The following is an 18,384-nucleotide window of genomic DNA, read 5'->3' on the forward strand; positions in this document are numbered from 1 at the left end:
TCTAAAGATTAGTTATGGCTTAAGGTGATACATATAGGTGCCAACTAGAAAGGTGCTGGACTTCTCATGGTTAATTAAGGTGCTGAGTGGATTAAAGAATACCTGGAGAATTGGTAAATCATACTTCTGGGTGTGTCCGCCAGGGTGTTTCCAGAGGAGGTTGGTATGAGTCAGGGAATTTAGTGGGAAAAACCCACCCTCAATGAGGGAAGGCAGCATACAATCTCCTTGGGGACCAAATAGAACCAAAAACGAAAAAATTTTAAAAAGTTTTCCTGTCTCGCTCCAGGAGAAAGTACACTCCTTTTCCTGCCCTTGGAAAATACAACTCCATGATCTATGACCTTGAAACTCCAGAACTTATACCAGTAAATGCCCTGGATTCTCAGGCCATTGATCCCAAACTGAGAATTACACCAAGAGCTTCCCTGCTTCTGAAGATTTCAGCTTTGGACTGAGCCATCACGCTACAGCATCCAAGGTCCTTAAACTAGCAGATGGCTGTCTTAGGAATTGTCCATCTCTACAATGTTAACACGAGTAAATCCCCAAACAAAATGCCATTTATCTACCTATTGTCTATCTATCAACTGTCCATCTCCATATCTATCTATCCACCTACCTACCTATGTACCTCCCTGTAGTTCTGTCCCGCTGGAAAAAAACCTGACAAATACACCCATAAAGACTTCAGCCAAATGGCGCAATAGTATGTCTTTCTCTAGTTGCTCCTCCACCACCCCTGCTGCTTATGAGTGTGTGGCCTGGAGAGTTCTTCTCTTTTCATTGGCACTTCAAGGAATGCTGGCCTCTTCTTACTGGGATTGGTTAGTAATACATTATTAACGCCATTATACACATTGTGTTGAGTTGTCTCCTCTGTATTTCACTTGACGAACACACATGGACCTCACTTTTCTCCCACTTAGCACTCTCCTGAAGAGTGGTTACCTTGGTAGAAATAAACTAGACACAGTCAGACAGGAGCCACAGGGTGTCTTACAGTATAAACAAGTACTCTCTGAGAAGGATACCTGGATGTAAGCTGGACAGTTCGGCTTTAGGCCAATAATCAGGACAAGTAAGCATCCCATGAAAGGCAGAGCCAGTACCAAACGCTGAGTCATACTGGGCAGGGCTACAGGTTATAGCCACCATCCAGAGAGGCCTTAACAGCAAACAGAAGTAAAAATAAAACACATGTTGTGTGATAATTTTACAAACTATAGTTCCAGGAATCCTTGAGAGGGAAAATAAAAATGGCAAAGCATTATTTGAAAGTTTGCGCTCGAGTTGTAGGTCTCCAAAGATAAAGAAAAATCTCAGGCCTGGTGCAGTGGCTCACGCCTGTAATCCCAGCACTTTGGGAGGCCGAGGCAGGTGGACCATGAGGTCAGGAGATCGAGACCATCCTGGCTAACACGGTGAAACCCCGTTTCTACCAAAACCAAAAAAATTAGCCGGGCGTGGTGGCAGGCACCTGTAGTCCCAGCTACTCGGGAGGCTGAGGCAGGAGAATGGTGTGAACCTGGGAGGTGGAGCTTGCAGTGAGCTGAGATCACGCCACTGCACTCTAGCCTGGGTGACAGAGTGAGACTCCAACTCAAAACAAACAAACAAACAAAAACTCTATCTAGAGGACTTGAGCCCTAATAATAGAAAACAATGATCTCTGTAACTTATTTATGTATTTATTAAATTTATTTATTTAATGGGGTTTCACTATGTTGCCCAGGCTGGAGTGCATGGTTATTCACTGGCACAATCATAGCACACTACACAGCCTCAGACTCCTGGTATCACATGATCATCCTACCCACCCTCCCTAGCAGCTGGGACTGACTACAGGGGTGTGCCACCACTCTTGCACAGATACAATTTTTAAATCAAGAAAGTTGCATTTCTTTTTCTTCTTTCCCATAGTCATTCTAATCATGTGAAGAATGATCATACAAATCATTTTATGATTAGTAACTGAAGATGTAGATGCATTATAGTTTCCATACAATCTTTTATGCTGTCCACTAGTTACTTGGATCAACTTTAGTTTTGGATACTTGAGAAGAAGAATGGGCTTTAGTGTTCCCTGAAGAATAGAGTGAGTAAAATAGAATCTCATCTCATTTATATTTTATAATGTTATTGCATTTGTACCATGAGTTTTAGGTTCCATGAAAGCTTAATTAAGTTAACAGGAAGACCTGATCTCAAATATATGAGCCATGTCTACACTTCTATTTATTTTGAAATAATTTTAGATTTACAGAGTTGTTAAACTCTTACAAAAAGTGGATATACCCTTCAATTTCCTGCAACATTAATATCATACACATAACCATAGACTATCTGTGAAAACTCACAAACTGACAAAGGCACAAAACTATTAACTAAAGTACTGACTGTCTTCATATTTTACCAGGTTTTCCACTAATGCCATTATTCCTTTTTTGGAGCTAATCAAGGATAACATACTATGTTTACCATCAAGTGTATTATTGTTTATTGCAGCATAGCGAATTACCACATAGCTTAGTGGCTCAAAAGCACACACAAATTACTCACAGTTTCTCTGGGTCAGGAATCTAGATGTAGATGATTGCCAAAGCTGAGGTCTCAACTGAAGGATCAGCTGGGGAGGAATCATCTTCTAAGTTCATGTGATTGACCAGGTTGAGAAGATTACACTGATGAATTATTCCAAACCTTTAAAATATCAACAGCAATGTTTTACTAACTGTTCTCCAAAAAAATAAAATAACAGAGAAGAGATCAGTGTGCAGTGTGTCCTATGAGGCAGTTTCCTCTGAGGTTACAACCAGACAAAGACAATCCAAAAAACGAAAACTATTAACTAATATGCTTTATGGATACCTAGGCAATAATTCTCAAGGAAATAGTTTCAATGCAAATCAGGATCGTAAAACAGAATTAAACACTAATTTATTTATTTATTTATTTACTCAGGATCATAAGTTTGGTAAAACATATAAAAAGAATTAATGTAATAACTATATTAATATAGTGACAAAATTTTCATTATCACATCTAAAAATACGGAATAAGCACTTTCCAATTCAAAAACCCACTCACAGTAAAAACACTAAACAAATTTTGCAAAAGGGAATGTTCTTACCTAAAACAGGCACCTATGAAAAATTCACATGACAACACATGGTATCAAGTAGGTCTCAGTAATATTCCCAAAATTATAAACACAAAAGGTTACCTATTCCCACTAATTCAACTAAACATTATGCTTGAGGACATAATTTATAAAAGTAGGATAGAAAAATAAATATAAGATTTCCAAATTGAAAGGGAAGTCAAACAATCTATTGGCCAGTGACATAACCTAATATATAGAAAATCCTAAAAAATCCACTAAAATAACATTGAAACAAAAACAAAATTCAGTATGCATGATCAATGTAATAAATTGCATTCTTATACAACACACACTAATCAAATAATGAAACTCAAAATAATTTCCTTTAACACGGCATCAAAAAGGAAATATATTTGAAAATAACATAATAACTGCAAGATATATATACTGAAAATTAAAAATAATATTGAAGTATTAAAGAAATCCTAAATAAATGAATACAAGAATTAGTGTAATATACTATATAAACTAGATTTTCATTGATCAGAAAGCTATTAAGTATTAACCAAGATGCTTAACTTTCTAAATGCATCTTCACATTCAATACAAGTCCTACTAAAATTCTAATTTTTTTTCATATTTAGCAGTTCTTGGACCACTGATTCTAAAACACACAGAAAAATGCAACTGATCCAGAACAGCCCAAAGAATGTTAAATATTTTTTACAGAAACTCAAATGATGTTTATAGAAAGTCTGCCCATAGGGAAATGGGGCATAATTTCCTACTTTCTATGTATGCGCTGGGCATAGTGATGTTTTTTCCAAAAGGTACAACATGAAACGAGAAATAATATTAATTTTACAGTGAAGAAAACTGAGCTAAACTGCCTCATCCATGTGATCAAATAACATTAACCATGATAAAGCAGCTGGGCACAGTGGCTCACACCTATAATCCCAGCACTTTGGGAGCCTGAGGTGAGAGGATCGCTTGGGGCCAGGGCTTAGAGACCACCCTGGGCAACATCTTGAGATTCTGCCTCTATCAAAGTAAAGGTAAAATGAAATCACCCAGATGTGGTGGCACATGCCTATAGTCCCATCTACTCAAGAGGCTGAGGTGGAGGATCATTCAAGCCCAAGAGTTGGAGGCTGCAGTGAGCTTTCTTCACGCCACTGCCCTCCAACCTGAGCAACAGAGTGAGACCCATCTCAAAAGAAAGTGATAGAGCATGTTGATACTATGTACTCTTGTCACAATATCATGAGAATAAAACCTTCCCTCTGGGGTTTTCCTCTGCTAAATCCACACCGGCCATCCAGTCATTAGGAAAACACCAGAGACATCCCAAAGGAGGGATTTCAATGACATCAGAAATAGGAAACATCTGAGAAACTGGCACAAGATACCTAAATGTCATGTGGTGTCCTGGGCGGAATCCTGGAACAGAATAGGGACGTTATGTGAAAACAGAACATCTGATCAATTGTGAATGTTGGTGAATGATAATGTATAATATTGGTTCACCAACTGCAACAAGTGTTTCAAATGAATGTAAGAATTTATAAAAGGGAAATTATGTGTTGAGTATATATAAACTCTCAGTATGTACTTCCAACTATTCTGTAAATCCAAAACGATCGTAAAATAGATTTTAAAAAACAAATAAATAGTCCTGGCGCTGTGGCTCACACCTGTAATCCCAACACTTTGGGAGGCCGAGGCCGGCAGATCATGAGGTCAAGACCATCCTGGCCAACATGGGGAACCCGGTCTCTACTAAAAATACAAACATGAGTCGGGCGTGGTGGCGGCGCCTGTAGTCACAACTCCTCGGGAGGCTGAGGCAGGAGAATCACTTGAACCCGGGAGGCGGGGCTTGCAGTGAGCCGAGATTGTGCCACTGCACTCCAGCCTGGCGACAGTGGGAGATTCCGTCTCAAAACACGAACAAACAAACAAAAAACAAATAAATAAAACATATATATTTTAAAAATTATACTATTGAGCTTACTAAGCAGAACACTGTCGATCTTCTAGTGTCCCAGGTGCTCACTTCCCTATTCCTACCCTTTTTGTTACCCTGGTGAACATTACTATTATTTTTAATTTTCCTTTTTCCATTTGCAAACTTTTCTTCTTAGTTTTGGTCTCTAAATCTGCATTTGTAAATAATGTCCAGTTCGCTGTTTCTTGTCTTCAGAAATAGATAATTATATGTCTCTATCTATATGGCTCAGTAAAATCATGAGAAACATTCAGAGAAATCCAGATTCTGATACATTTTACAAATTATGTGACCTGTTTTCTCACAAAGGCCAAGGTCAGCAAAGTAAGTGAGGACTGAGAACCTGTCCCACACTAAGTAAGACCTGACGTTGGCAGGTGAGCGCTCAGATGGTGCGCAATGATCCTCACAGCTTGGTGTACATAACCCAATATTCTAATCCTTTCCTTTTGACTTTGGGGAGAAACCGAGACTTGCTTTGATACATCAGAAAACTACAACGTGATAGGACGTCACTTGAGTAATCATGTTACCTAAGATTATGATACCTGTCTTGCTGCAAGCTCTTTCCCATGGTGGCTGTGATGATATTTACAACTAATCTAAGCTCCTTTCATATAAAATCATACTGCTTCAGAAGTAGTGTAACCATCTTATAATAGTTCTAACTATTTCTTCCTTTTTCCTGCATTTTTCCTTTTGTCTCTCTTTTCCTGTCTTTTATTTTACTTATAGGTGTGTATATATATCTTATACTTACAAAAATATAATTAAATAAATTGCTTTTTTGTTTTGAAACACAGTCTTGTTCTGTCACCCAGGCTGGGGTGCAGTGGTGCATTCTCAGCTCGCTGCAACCTCTGCCTCCTGCATTCAAGCGATTTTCCTGCCTCAGCCTCCTGAGTAGCTGGGATTACAGATGTGTGTCACAACGCCCAGCTAAATTTTGTATTTTTTTTAGTAGAGATGGGGTTTCACCATGTTGGCAAGGCTGGTCTCGAACTCCCGACCTCAGGTGATCCACCCACCTGGGCCTCCCAAACTGCTGTGATTACAAGCCTGAACCACTGTGCCCAGCCTTGCTACCATTTTTTTGAAAGGCACCTGTCTGCTATTGAATATAATTATTTTAAATAAGCTGTTATATGTAAGATTAATTGAGAATATGAAAATTAAAAGCTTTTCTTATCTTCAGTAACCAAAAAAAAGTATTAAAAAAGTCTGAGATGCTAAGAAAGAATACTGAATTATATGAAATGCTGAATAACAACTACAAAAAAAGGAAAATGAATGGAAGACAAAAATGGAAACAAGGGTAGCGCAAAAACGAGAAGACAGTAACAAATATGGTGGATATTCATCCCACTGTATCAATAATCACTTTGAAAAAGTGTCAAAACCTAATTCAGAACAATCATAATCAGAATATCAAGATATGTGTGAGTTAATTTAGGAATTAATTTCAATATTGCTTTCATTTGTATATGAATAAAACGTAAATTTAAAACCCTAGACGAACTTTTTCAGTAAGTGTAAATAAGTCTATTATGTGTATAAGAGTTTAGATAGAGATATTATTATTTCTTTGAGATCCTGCTGAAGTCTTTGATTCATTGACATGCTGTGGATGTCCCCAACAAGACTACTACAGACATTACATATTCACCAAACTGACCTTCCCTTTAGTGATACAAAGGCCAGCTCGCTGGTCCATTTTTCTCTGTGAGTCTGGTGCACGTTGTTCCTTACTCAGCTTCACACTGACAACTACATCCATATAGGCGGTGGTACAGTAATGATGGAGTAACTGCAGGAAGAATGAAACAAAATGTGGTAAAACTTATGGGGATTGGACATGGCTTATCACATGTAAAAATGGATGATTTATCTGGAAGGATGGATTGCAAGACAGTGCACATCAAACAATGAAGGACAGTGACATCTGAGAGAGGCAAAACAATGAGGGTTTACTGTTGCCTCAGGTTACTGCTTAGGGAGAGTTTCCAGGCTGTGGTGTGACACGGACTCTGGAAGACAGTGGGAGTTGAGAATATGGAACTGACTGGAGAAAGAGGTGGCTGAATTTCACGAGGCAGGAGCACTCAGGCCAACACCCATGCAGGCTGGAATGTGGTGCCATCATTACTCCACTCAGACATGGTTCACAGGAGTACTGGAGCAGTACAGAAACAAAAAGCAAAGATACAAAGAAAAGTAATTTAAATGAATTCTTTAATAAAGAATAATTCACCTTTATGCTTTCATCTCATTTCTGACTACAAAAACACAAAGTTTTCCATGACTCAGTGATCCTGCATCAAGCCCAAGGATGAAGGATATTTTTAGAAATAAAGTAAATGGTGTGTCAGGTAGATTTAGTGACCCTGTGTGGATAATAACCTGCCTTTCCTACGTTATCCTGCTAGTTGTGGCTGGTAAAATCACTACATTATGAAATAATTAAAGTACAGTTGTCTACTTATAAGAGAACATTTCTCACCAAAAGGAGAAGCCAATACACGTTTCTTCCTTCACTGATTTTCCTTAAAAAAATCTCCAGTTTCCTTTGCACTTTTTTTTTTTTTTGAGACGGAGTCTCGCTCTGTTGCCCAGGCTGGAGTGCAGTGGCCGAATATCAGCTCACTGCAAGCTCCACCTCCTGGGTTTACGCCATTCTCCTGCCTCAGCCTCCCGAGTAGCTGGGACTATAGGCGCCTGCCACCTCGCCCGGCTATTTTTTTGTATTTTTTAGTACAGACGGGGTTTCATCGTGTTAGCCAGGATGGTCTCGATCTCCTGACTTCGTGATCCTCCCGTCTCGGCTTCCCAAAGTGCTGGGATTACAGGCTTGAGCCACCGCGCCCGGCCTCCTTTGCACTTTAAAACTATTTTTTTCTCTGTTCGTCACTCCATGAATGCCACAGGCTATGTAGTTTGCATGAAGTATAGGGTAGCTCTTTAGACACAGTGAAATTATGTTAAATTGTAATCCAGTATAGCATTTTCCTAAAAATTACCTGTGTATTTTTTCTCTTTCTCAGTGTTCACCTCTTGCTTAGCTCCTTAGAAAGGCAAATTTAACTTTTTCCTTCCTTTGTTTCCACCAGTGAAACAACCTGCAAGGACTGCAAGCTTATCTAAGTATGTTTCCTTAGAAATTCTAAGGACCAAATGTTGAACGGAAGCAGGCACCATCCAGAATTCTCCCTCACAGGGAGACTGTCTCAAGACAATAGTCAATCCACATTCCGACTCTGTTCTCAATGACACTGGTCAGACTAACCAATGACCTCTTAGCTAAGTTTTACAGCAAGTCACATAGACCCCGCACCTCCATGTTCCTTGCATGCCCTGCATAAGAAAGTTTCTCTTCTTAAAACCATGCTTTCTTCCCAGAAAACTGAAGCGGCTCCTTTAGATACGAACCTGGTTCTTCTCCATTGCTAAACTGTGAAATAAAGTCACTTTCTTTTTACCACCCTCATGCTTGTTATTTGATAGTGTCAGTGACAAGTGGCCAAACCTGTGTTTGGTAACAAATTTGGTGGCCCATATGGGGAGCATTATGTGCTCTGGGCAACCCAAGCCTGTGAGCCTGGTTTTGCTACCAAGGCGGAGGGTTACCTGTGAGTACCAGCAGCTGAAGGCTAGCAGACCCCACGGCAGGAACGTTAGGGAACTTCCAAGTGGCTGCTGAAAATCTTTCATTTCCTCGACCCTCCCTTTCACTTCCTCGCACAACTTCTGCAGCCATCGACACTTTGCTGGTACAAAGAATGTGACCTCTGAAGAAGCTGGCAACCCTTGCAACCAAGGGAGCTGGTCGGATTGCACCCAGCTTTCCCGTGTCTTCTGGGGTGTCGCTGGGGCTCTGCTGTTTCGTCTTGTCCACTAACGGGACTATCACTTGAGTGTTTGACGGATTTGAATTTGTGGCACTCCTGGGCATCGCTCCACTTGGTTTCAGATACCTGTGGAGCTGTTTTGAACAGAGGAAAGAAATTCAGGATTCTACGCAGCCCTTAACTGGGGTTTGTTTGGAAGCTCACCATTTGTTTGTAAGTGTGAGTGTATGACCTTTGAGTGTGGGCCCTGGTCTCTTCCTATCCTTTTCACTTTCAACTTCATCTTCCTGATTATCTTGGAAGCCACCTACAGCCTTACTCATCTCAGTCAAAGGTACCCCTAGCTCTCTCCAGCTGTCAGCAGTTTCCTTTGCCCATGACTTGCAGAGGTGGGAGGGATTCGTCTCACACTGTGCATGTCCAGGGTACTGGGGCTCTCCCTGATGGGATGTCAGCAAGAGTGGTGGGGGTACAAACCCTATACCATGCAGCAGCTAGAAGGTTCACAAACCTCCTTTTCTATCTTTTTCTCTTTCCCTCCTTTGCAGAGGCCTGGCAGGAACTTCATATTCTCATTCTCTTTGGGATTTCAGCTGGCTACTTATTAAGACCTACTTTTGTGAACATTTTATACAGAGAGGCAAACTATAGCAAGAAAACTTGAGAGCTCAAATGGTTAACTGCAGCTATTAAGTGAAGCAGAGTCATCAAAACCTCTCTTTCTTCCTTTGTTTTCTTTTCTGCCTACTTCCGATAGGCTGTTACTAAGCCATTGGTGCTGTGATAAGACACATTATTTACAGACTAACTAGAAAGTAAACAAAGGAAACTTATTTAAAACTGAAGGAAAAAAAGAGGTAAAAGATGCTTTTTTAAAAACAAAACTGCCATAAAGATTGCTTTACTCAAATTTTGGTTCACAGCTTTCACAGATTATATATTGGAGAAAACACAATTTAGCCATGGAAACAGGTTCCACTTTTGTCAGACAATAACGTGTATCCAGCTATTTTTTTATAAAATACTGAGTGTGTACTGTTACCTTATGGTTAGAATCCCAAGGTAAAAGCTATGAGACCTTTGCTTGTGTGTGTATACCTGTTTAGACATATTTGTGTGTATGCACATATGTAGACATGTTTGTATGTACATATGTAGACATGTTTGTGTATGTACATATGTAGACATGTTTGCATATGTACATATGTAGACATGTTTGTATGTATGTATGTAGACATGTTTGGGTGTATGTACATATGTAGATGTTTGTGCATATGTAGATATGTAGACATGTTTGTATGTACATATGTAGACATGTTTATATGTACATATGTAGACATGTTTGTGTGCATGTACATATGTAGACATGTTTGTGTGTATGTACATATGTAGACATGTTTGTGTGTATGTACATATGTAGATATGTTTGTGTGTTATGTCTAGCCTGCTACCAAATTGACTTACAAGTAAGTAAGTCCTCATAAGTCAGGAAGCTTTTCAAGTTCACATAAATTTAATAATCCTAGACAAATAAAACTGGTTTTAAGATTATTGGTGACATAATATTAGAAATATCTTCAAAATGATCAGCATATTTTTATCTGAGTTTACTGAACAAATGGTTTTGTATTTATCTCTGTCTATATATTAAGGTGTCAGGATATGACATAAAGGCCATAAGGCCATAAACCCAGCCAAAAACAGAATAATTTTTGTTTGTGTGATTTTATAGATCAGTTAGACTAATTTAATATTACTAGTTCAATGAAAACAGTTAAATCTTCTATGCTATTAACAAAATGCGCATATATTGAACTTTAAGGTTCCTACTTAGGTAAAACACCTTATGTCCACAGACTTTAAAAATGGGTAATAGGGACATAACTAAATAATTACTACTTTTGGGTAATATCCCAGGTTTCAAAAGTACTCTAGGTAAACTGTTAAATTGGAAAAACTGAGTACACGTCAATGAGATCAATGGTTCTAAGTGAAATTTTTGTATAATTTAAAATCTTAAAATCATTTTGGATGCTTACTGGATGTCTGGGTCAATTCCAATTGAGAAAGGGTTATTATATAGAGAAAACTGTTCTAAAAATTGTGAAACGTTTCTCATCTATACAATAGTAATGTCTGATAGTTCAGGATTTCTTTTTTCCTAGGTTTCTAGAAAATGTGCCAAAGAGGAGGTGTCCCTATTGAGAAAAAGAATTATTTTGTCTAATTCAAACGTTTTTTAAAAGTTGATTCAAATTACGAGTTTGAAAAGGTTATTTATGAAACAAACTAGAAAGGAAGCAGTAAATGGTGAAGAGAGATGTGAAGAAAGATATAGACAAGAACATGTAGTTTTGGTAAGGAAAGTTATCAAGAAAAAAGAGTAATTTTATATGAGAAAGAATCTTGCATGGTAAATTATTCTCCTAAAGTAAAATGACTGGTTATTTACGAAACAGGATCTTATTACAAGGTTAATCTAGAAAAAGAAAATCAAAAATAATTTTAAAAAGGAACAGGTACCATAGGACAAGTATACAGTCCAAGCATTTGACAGATGGTCTGTGTAAGTCATGATAAGGCTCGTGAAGGGGAATTTATAAAAGGAATTTTGTATGTAATTAAGTTAGGTATAATTAAAAAGGAATTGTTTATAATAGTCTTTCTAAAGAATGGTCCCCTATATTAAACCAATATTTTCTTAAGGTATCAATTTGCTCTTAATAAAATGACAAGAAATTTTGATTTTCTATTCCATAATTGATTTCTTTTGAAAACTTGTGAGATTCATATCTCAAATGTTCAATTGTTGTCTTGCTGCTATCAGCTTTTTCTCCCTTTGACGTGGCCTGGGATAACTCTATCCTTCAGCTTCCTGTCAGCTCCTGTAACTTTTCTCAGTTCTAAATGTTGTGGCCTGATGCTGAAATATTTTATCTTAGAGGTCTATAAAAGCAGTGTTTTCCTCCAGGATAACTTGATTCTATACTCTTGGGTTGTTTTTCTTTTTTTTGGTGTGTCTAAATTTTCACTGTAATCAGGAAAGTTACCAAGCAGCTACTAAGAGTCAGCTGTTCCCCAGTTCTACTCATAACCTTGTACACACTCTTCCCATGTTTGATTAAACTCAAGCACTTTTTATTATAAGTTGTACTTCCAGATTATCTAACCAGGCTTTCCCCTAAGGAGAGGCAGTCGCACTAAAAAGGGTTTTCCTTTGACTTTTTGGTAACTGCCTTAAAAAACAAGACTTTACATTTTATCAAGATAGTTCCTACGTTGCCTTTATAAAGTGCTTAATTGCTTTTTAAAAACCTATGAAATTTGAAAGGAGTATGGTTTTTACACATGTGTAACTTTCTGTATTGTCTTTAAAGTCTTTCAATGATGACTTTGGTTAAATGAATAACTATTGTTTTACAAGCACCTGTAGTTTGCTTTTGATCAAATAATTAAGCTTTCTAACACCTTTGACAGACATCTCCAAAATTGAATTCTAAATTAAGTCTCTGACTTATTGCTGGGGCTTATCAAAGCTAAAAAAAATGAATCACTGTGAAGTGTATCACCACCTCCAACACACTGAAAAAGTTCTTATCAGGTGCTATTAACTAATCTTTGTGGTGTTAAGGTACAAAGAATTGACTGGATACATGTAGCTCCTCTAACGAAGACAGACTCCTGCCAGCATCTAACATCAAACTCAAGTTAACCAAAGCCTCATCTTTAGACTCAAGCGAAGGCAATAATCAAAGTACACTGCTTTCATGCAACACAGGGACAGGCCTGTATTATAGTTTATTCAATAATTTTGCTTCTATCTGAAATAGAAATATATGAAATATCATATAATTTATTTTGTGCCTTAATAACAAATAATTTAAATGTTTAGTTACCTATAGGCTTCCTTTCCTGTCACTCTTTTTTTTTTTTTTTTGAGACACAGTCTTGCTCTGTTGTCCAGGCTGGAGTACAGGGGCACAATCTCAGCCCACTGCAATCTCTGCCTCCTGCTCAAGCAATTCCTCTGCCTCTGCCTCTGCCTCCCGAGTAGCTGAGACTAGAGGCACGCACCACCATGCCCAGCTAATTTTTTGTATTTTAGTAGAGACGGGGTTTCATGATGTTGGCCAGGATGGTCTTGATCTCCTGACCTCGTGATCCGTCCGTCTCGGTCCTGGCACTCTTAGAAGAAGACAGTGCTTATGGCATTTTTGCTTAAAATGTCGCTAATGGTGAATATTTTGTTTTGTTAATATATCCAGAACTTAAAATTGTTCAATTCCTCCAGACCCAGGGACTATCATGGAAGATATGAATGCGTGAGACTGTAAGGGCCGGTTCTTGTGAGATAAAATTAATTCAGACCCCCCAAATCAAGGATGGGCACACGAATGCCTAAACAGCTAAATAAAATACTTATGTTTTGTATAGCTAGTGAGATCATTCCTATAAGCCAAGATTACAATAGTTCAATGTATACAATTCATAGACAATACAGTTATATACCTTTTCACTTTTAGTTGTTGGCTCTTGTATTGCTTAAAAGGGGTTTTAAGGATTAATGACTGCCTGCCCACCTTCATTCCAGTCTGGCCTACAACATCTAATTGGATATAAGACTTTTGATTATCGGTCCCACCATAGTGGGGGCAGCAAGGAACATGATGGACCCAGGTCAGGTGGCATGCCACTGTGGCATTGACATGAGAAAAAATAAAAGCGTGGCTACCGATACTGCCTCTGGCATACCTTGGCAAAAAAGAGGAATATAAACTATAAAATGAAATCCTAAGCCCCCGCCAACTTAAAGGACACTCTCTACCCCCATATTAGCCACAGCAACCTGAAAAACTAATTCAGGCCACGACAACAAGAGGGGTGTTGAACATGCTTCACTGTATCTTCCTCCCATTATGGGAATTTAGGCATAACTGATCAGCATTAATGTTACAATAAAAATTGTAAAACAGACTGTTTATAACAATAAAATTCCAAATTATGAACAGGATTTAGGAACATGCCAGGCAGGAGTTAAGTCGCACATTCCTACACTTTTAAAAAAGCAGACAATGCTTACAACTGCCACAAGGTTTCTGTGGTTCTCTAGCAGCAAAACAAGCACTAGCCTCAAGATAAGCTGACTGACTGACCCCTAGCCACTGTTCTACAGCTTGAAGTAGACAAGAGACCAATTTCAGTAACTTTCTCCTGATGAAAGATCACTGACCATAAACCAGTTTTGGCCGGTTTACAGTAAATGCACACTTGCATACCTTTGTCCTCAAAAGAACTTTTGAAATATAGGGCATAATGATAATACATTTAAAAGTTAAGTCTCTGCCCCAAAATAAATGAGTCATATGTTCCATGGATATTTGTTAATACACATGGGTCAGGACCACCCTTCATGAATATTTACAACTCCTTCTGTAGCCTGTTAAACATATATAGTTAACCAACTTGTCCTCATATCTCCACAGCAGCTCTGGGTACAACTGACACTTGGGGTTTTGCACCGTAATTAAGACTAAATGCTGTGTGTACTTCCTGGATAACTCCAGAAACATATCCTCAGCCCTAAAAGACATGCACAAGCAAACTAATGCTATGCCTAATCTCATGATGTCTTTAAATCATATGGCTTTAGATATCTTCACTGCAGCCTGGGGTGGCACTTAACATTCATTAAGGTTGACCATTTTACACACACACACACACACACACACCCCAGATCATTCTTACAATATAACCCAAGCTATGCATGTAGATACCCATATTTCTGCTATAGATGCCCTCTCTCAGGACTCTATGACATCATGATTTAGTCGGCTTCCTGGTGCAAACAATACTTTTATATATATAATTAATACTGTTAAATGCCCTCTTCAGCTGCTATGAGCTTTATTGCTGTTGTACACTCTACATGGAGAGGCAGGAAATCATTCTCAGAAATTCTTGGATCCTCACACCATACATGCACAGTAAGTTCCTGCTGGAAACTCAAGAATATTTCCAACTCCAAGTAAACAGATTCCATCTAATGCTCTATAACTATGCCCCCTTTCAGTAGGAAGCAGACCAAACGAATATGATGCTCCAATCCCATACAAATAAAGTAGAATATTACAGTGGGTGCTGTAACCAACTACTTCATTTTCCTTAAAAAATATGTACTTTTTCTCTTTCTCCTGTGTGTTCATGTCTTACTTAGCTCCTTAGAAATGCAAATTCAAGGCCGGGCTCGGTGGCTCAAGCCTGTAATCCCAGCACTTTGGGAGGCCGAGACGGGCGGATCACGAGGTCAGGAGATCAGGATCACCCTGGTGAACATAATGAAACCCTGTCTCTACTAAAAAAACACAAAAAACTAGCTGGGTGAGGTGGCGGGCGCCTGTAGTCCCAGCTACTCGGGAGGCTGAGGCAGGAGAATGGCGTAAACCCGGGAGGCAAAGCTTGCAGTGAGCTGAGATCCGGCCACTGCACTCCAGCCTGGGCAACAGAGCGAGACTCCGTCTCAAAAAAATAAATAAATAAATGCAAATTCAAACTTTTCCCTCCTTCCTTTCCACCAGCCAAAAAACCAGAAAGCACTGTCAGCTTACCTAAGTATATGTTTTCTTAGAAACTACCAAATCTTGAACCAAAATAAGCATCCACCAGGATTCTCCTCCATAGAGAGATTGTCTCAAGACATCAGTTAATCGACAACCTGACTCTGTCCCCAGTGATGCTGGGCAGACTAATGAATGACCCATGAGTGAAGATAAATCATCCAGCAAGACATGTAGATCCTGCACCTACACACCCCTTCTGCATACCCTGCTTGCCAATATTTCTTCTTAAGACCCTGATTTCTGCCCAGAAAACTTAAGTGATTCCTATAGATATGAATCCAGCCCTTCCACACACATTGCTAAGCTCTGGAATAAAGTGACTTTCTTCTTTTTTTTGGAAACGGACTCTCGCTATGTCCCCCAGTAGCTGGAATTACAGGCACGCGCCACTGTGCCCGGCTAATTTTTGTATTTTTAGCAGAGACGGGGTTTCGCCATGTTGGCCAGGCTGGTCTTCAACTCCTGACCTCAGGTGATCATCCCGCCTCGGCCTCCCAAAGTGCTGGGAGTACAGATGTGAGCCACCGCGCCTGGCCAGTGACTTCCTTTTTACTACCCCTCTGTGATTTGATTTTGCAAGTGGCCATGGCCAAACCTACCGGGTTTGGTAACAAAATGGTGCCAGGCTGAATTCAACAGATGAGGGGCCCATTTTTCCTTAAAGCAGGATCTGTCAATTCTGCTTACAGCACTGAAGCTCACAGACCGTGACTGCTGCCACACCTAGCAGAGCAAATGCCCATCTATTATTATATATTCCCATACAATATCAGGGTTTTTGCTCTGTTGACTGCTCATGTCACATATCTTGAGCAAGTGTTCCCAACCCTCGCATGTTTTTTGACTAAGACAACAAAAATTAAAATCTAAAAAGAGCACAAGCATGAAAGCCTTTTGAGAATATTAAGGTAGATGAAAATGACAATAAATAAAAAATTGAAATTCCCTTATTACAAGCCAATGGCACAAAGATATTTTCTGATTACAGCACCCTATGTACACATTTTGTAAGTGGTATTTTTTGTATCTCTGAGAACTAAAACCAAATTTAATAATCACTCATCAAAAATAAGAAAATAATATCTAACAGAATAGGTGATCTGTACAAAGACATGTCATGTACACATTTATGGAAGTGAGAAGGAAGGAATTATGGAGTCCAGCCATTGTCTAAATCTTTGTGTAAGGAGAAAGTAAGGCAACATCATGAAGTTCACACCTGCACAATTAAGAAGTGGTTGCTCCTTGTATTCAGACGTGAAGTGTTACTGTACTGCTACACAAATCAATACCTTGTTATCCTTTCACATGTACAGAAACTGAGCCATATAATGGAAAGTTTCACACATCTTTTTAAGCATGAGAATCTGAGTCAATTTTGCCTTGTGGCTTCCAGAACAGTTTCTGTCCTCCTCCTTTTCAACCAGAGATATTTCAGAGAAGATTTGCAGAAAAACAAAAAACAGAGAACGTGTAACATCAGTCTTTTCTAATAAAAGTGATATTCACATTAAATTTAGGAAAGAGAAATGTGAGAAAAGATTAAAATAATTAAAAGTGTTCATTGAAAAATAATTGTGAATCCATTTTTAAAATAGAGGAATAAACACCTTAAATATGCAACACAAAAAGTAAAATTTGGTTTTAGATGATGCTTATGAGTAAAAAAAGAAAAAAAATATACTCAAGTGTTAAACACATTTACACAACACATCGTATCAAAATCAGGATAAATATTACAATGCACGAAATAGAGTCTTAAGGTGTCATTGGTCAGCCTGCAAAATCAGTATTGAACAAACTCAGCCTTATTCAAAACTGAATTCCTCACCTCACCAACAGAAAGGGCAGGCAGCTGCTGCTCTTGCACATGGAGACCCCATACAGTGGCTCTGAGCTCAGAGGCTCCCATGTGGCTCTGACTTTGGTGGGCATGGTCTGGAGGAGAAGGAACCTGTCACAGAGTCGTCTACACCAGTGCAGGAGGTTACTATGGCTGCATCTGAAGGTTTTTAACGCTACTGGCTGTTGTTGAAAGTATTTATACATAAAGTGGGGAGTGGTGTTGGGGGATTGTCTAAGATTCACAAGGATATTAAGGGATTCAAGAGTTTATAGCAACAATTTAAGTTCTAAACCAGCCAGGTGCGGTGGCTCATGCTTGTAATCCCAGCACTTCGGGAGGCTGAGGTGGACGGATTGCTTGAACTCGGGAGCTCGAGATCAGCGTGGGCAACAAGATGAAACCCCATCTCTACAAAAAATAAAAAAAAAAAAAACTACCTGGGAAGAGTTGTGCACCTGTGGTCCTAGCTACTTGGGAAAGTGAGGTGGGAGGACTGCTTGAGCCCCGAACTCGAGGCTCCAGTGAGCCAAGATCTTGCCACTGCACTCCAGCCCAGGTGTAAGAGCGAGATCCTGTCTCAAAAAAACATTAACTTTTTTTTTTAAAGTTCTAAACCTACAGCTTTATTGAAGGTACAGCTGAAAGTACTGGTGTAGGTGCAAGGCATGCAGGTTGTTACATTTTCTACTTCATTATGGAGAAGCTCCGAGGTTAAAAGAGGCGGCTCTGGGCCAGGCACAGTGGCTTACACCTGTAATCTTAGCACCCTGGGAGACAAAGCAGGGAGGATTGCTTGTGGCTAAGAGTTCTACACTAGCATGGGAAACATAGGAAGACCTGGTCTCTTAAGAAAAAAAAAAAAAAAAAAACCTAATTAACCAGGCATGGTGGCTTGTGCCTGTAGTCCTAGCTATTCAGGAGGCTGAGAGGGGAGGATCATTTGATCCCAGTAGTTCAAA

The sequence above is a fragment of the Macaca fascicularis genome, chromosome 7, assembly GCF_037993035.2.
Source record: "Macaca fascicularis isolate 582-1 chromosome 7, T2T-MFA8v1.1".
In the NCBI taxonomy this organism is placed as follows: Eukaryota; Metazoa; Chordata; class Mammalia; order Primates; family Cercopithecidae; genus Macaca; species Macaca fascicularis.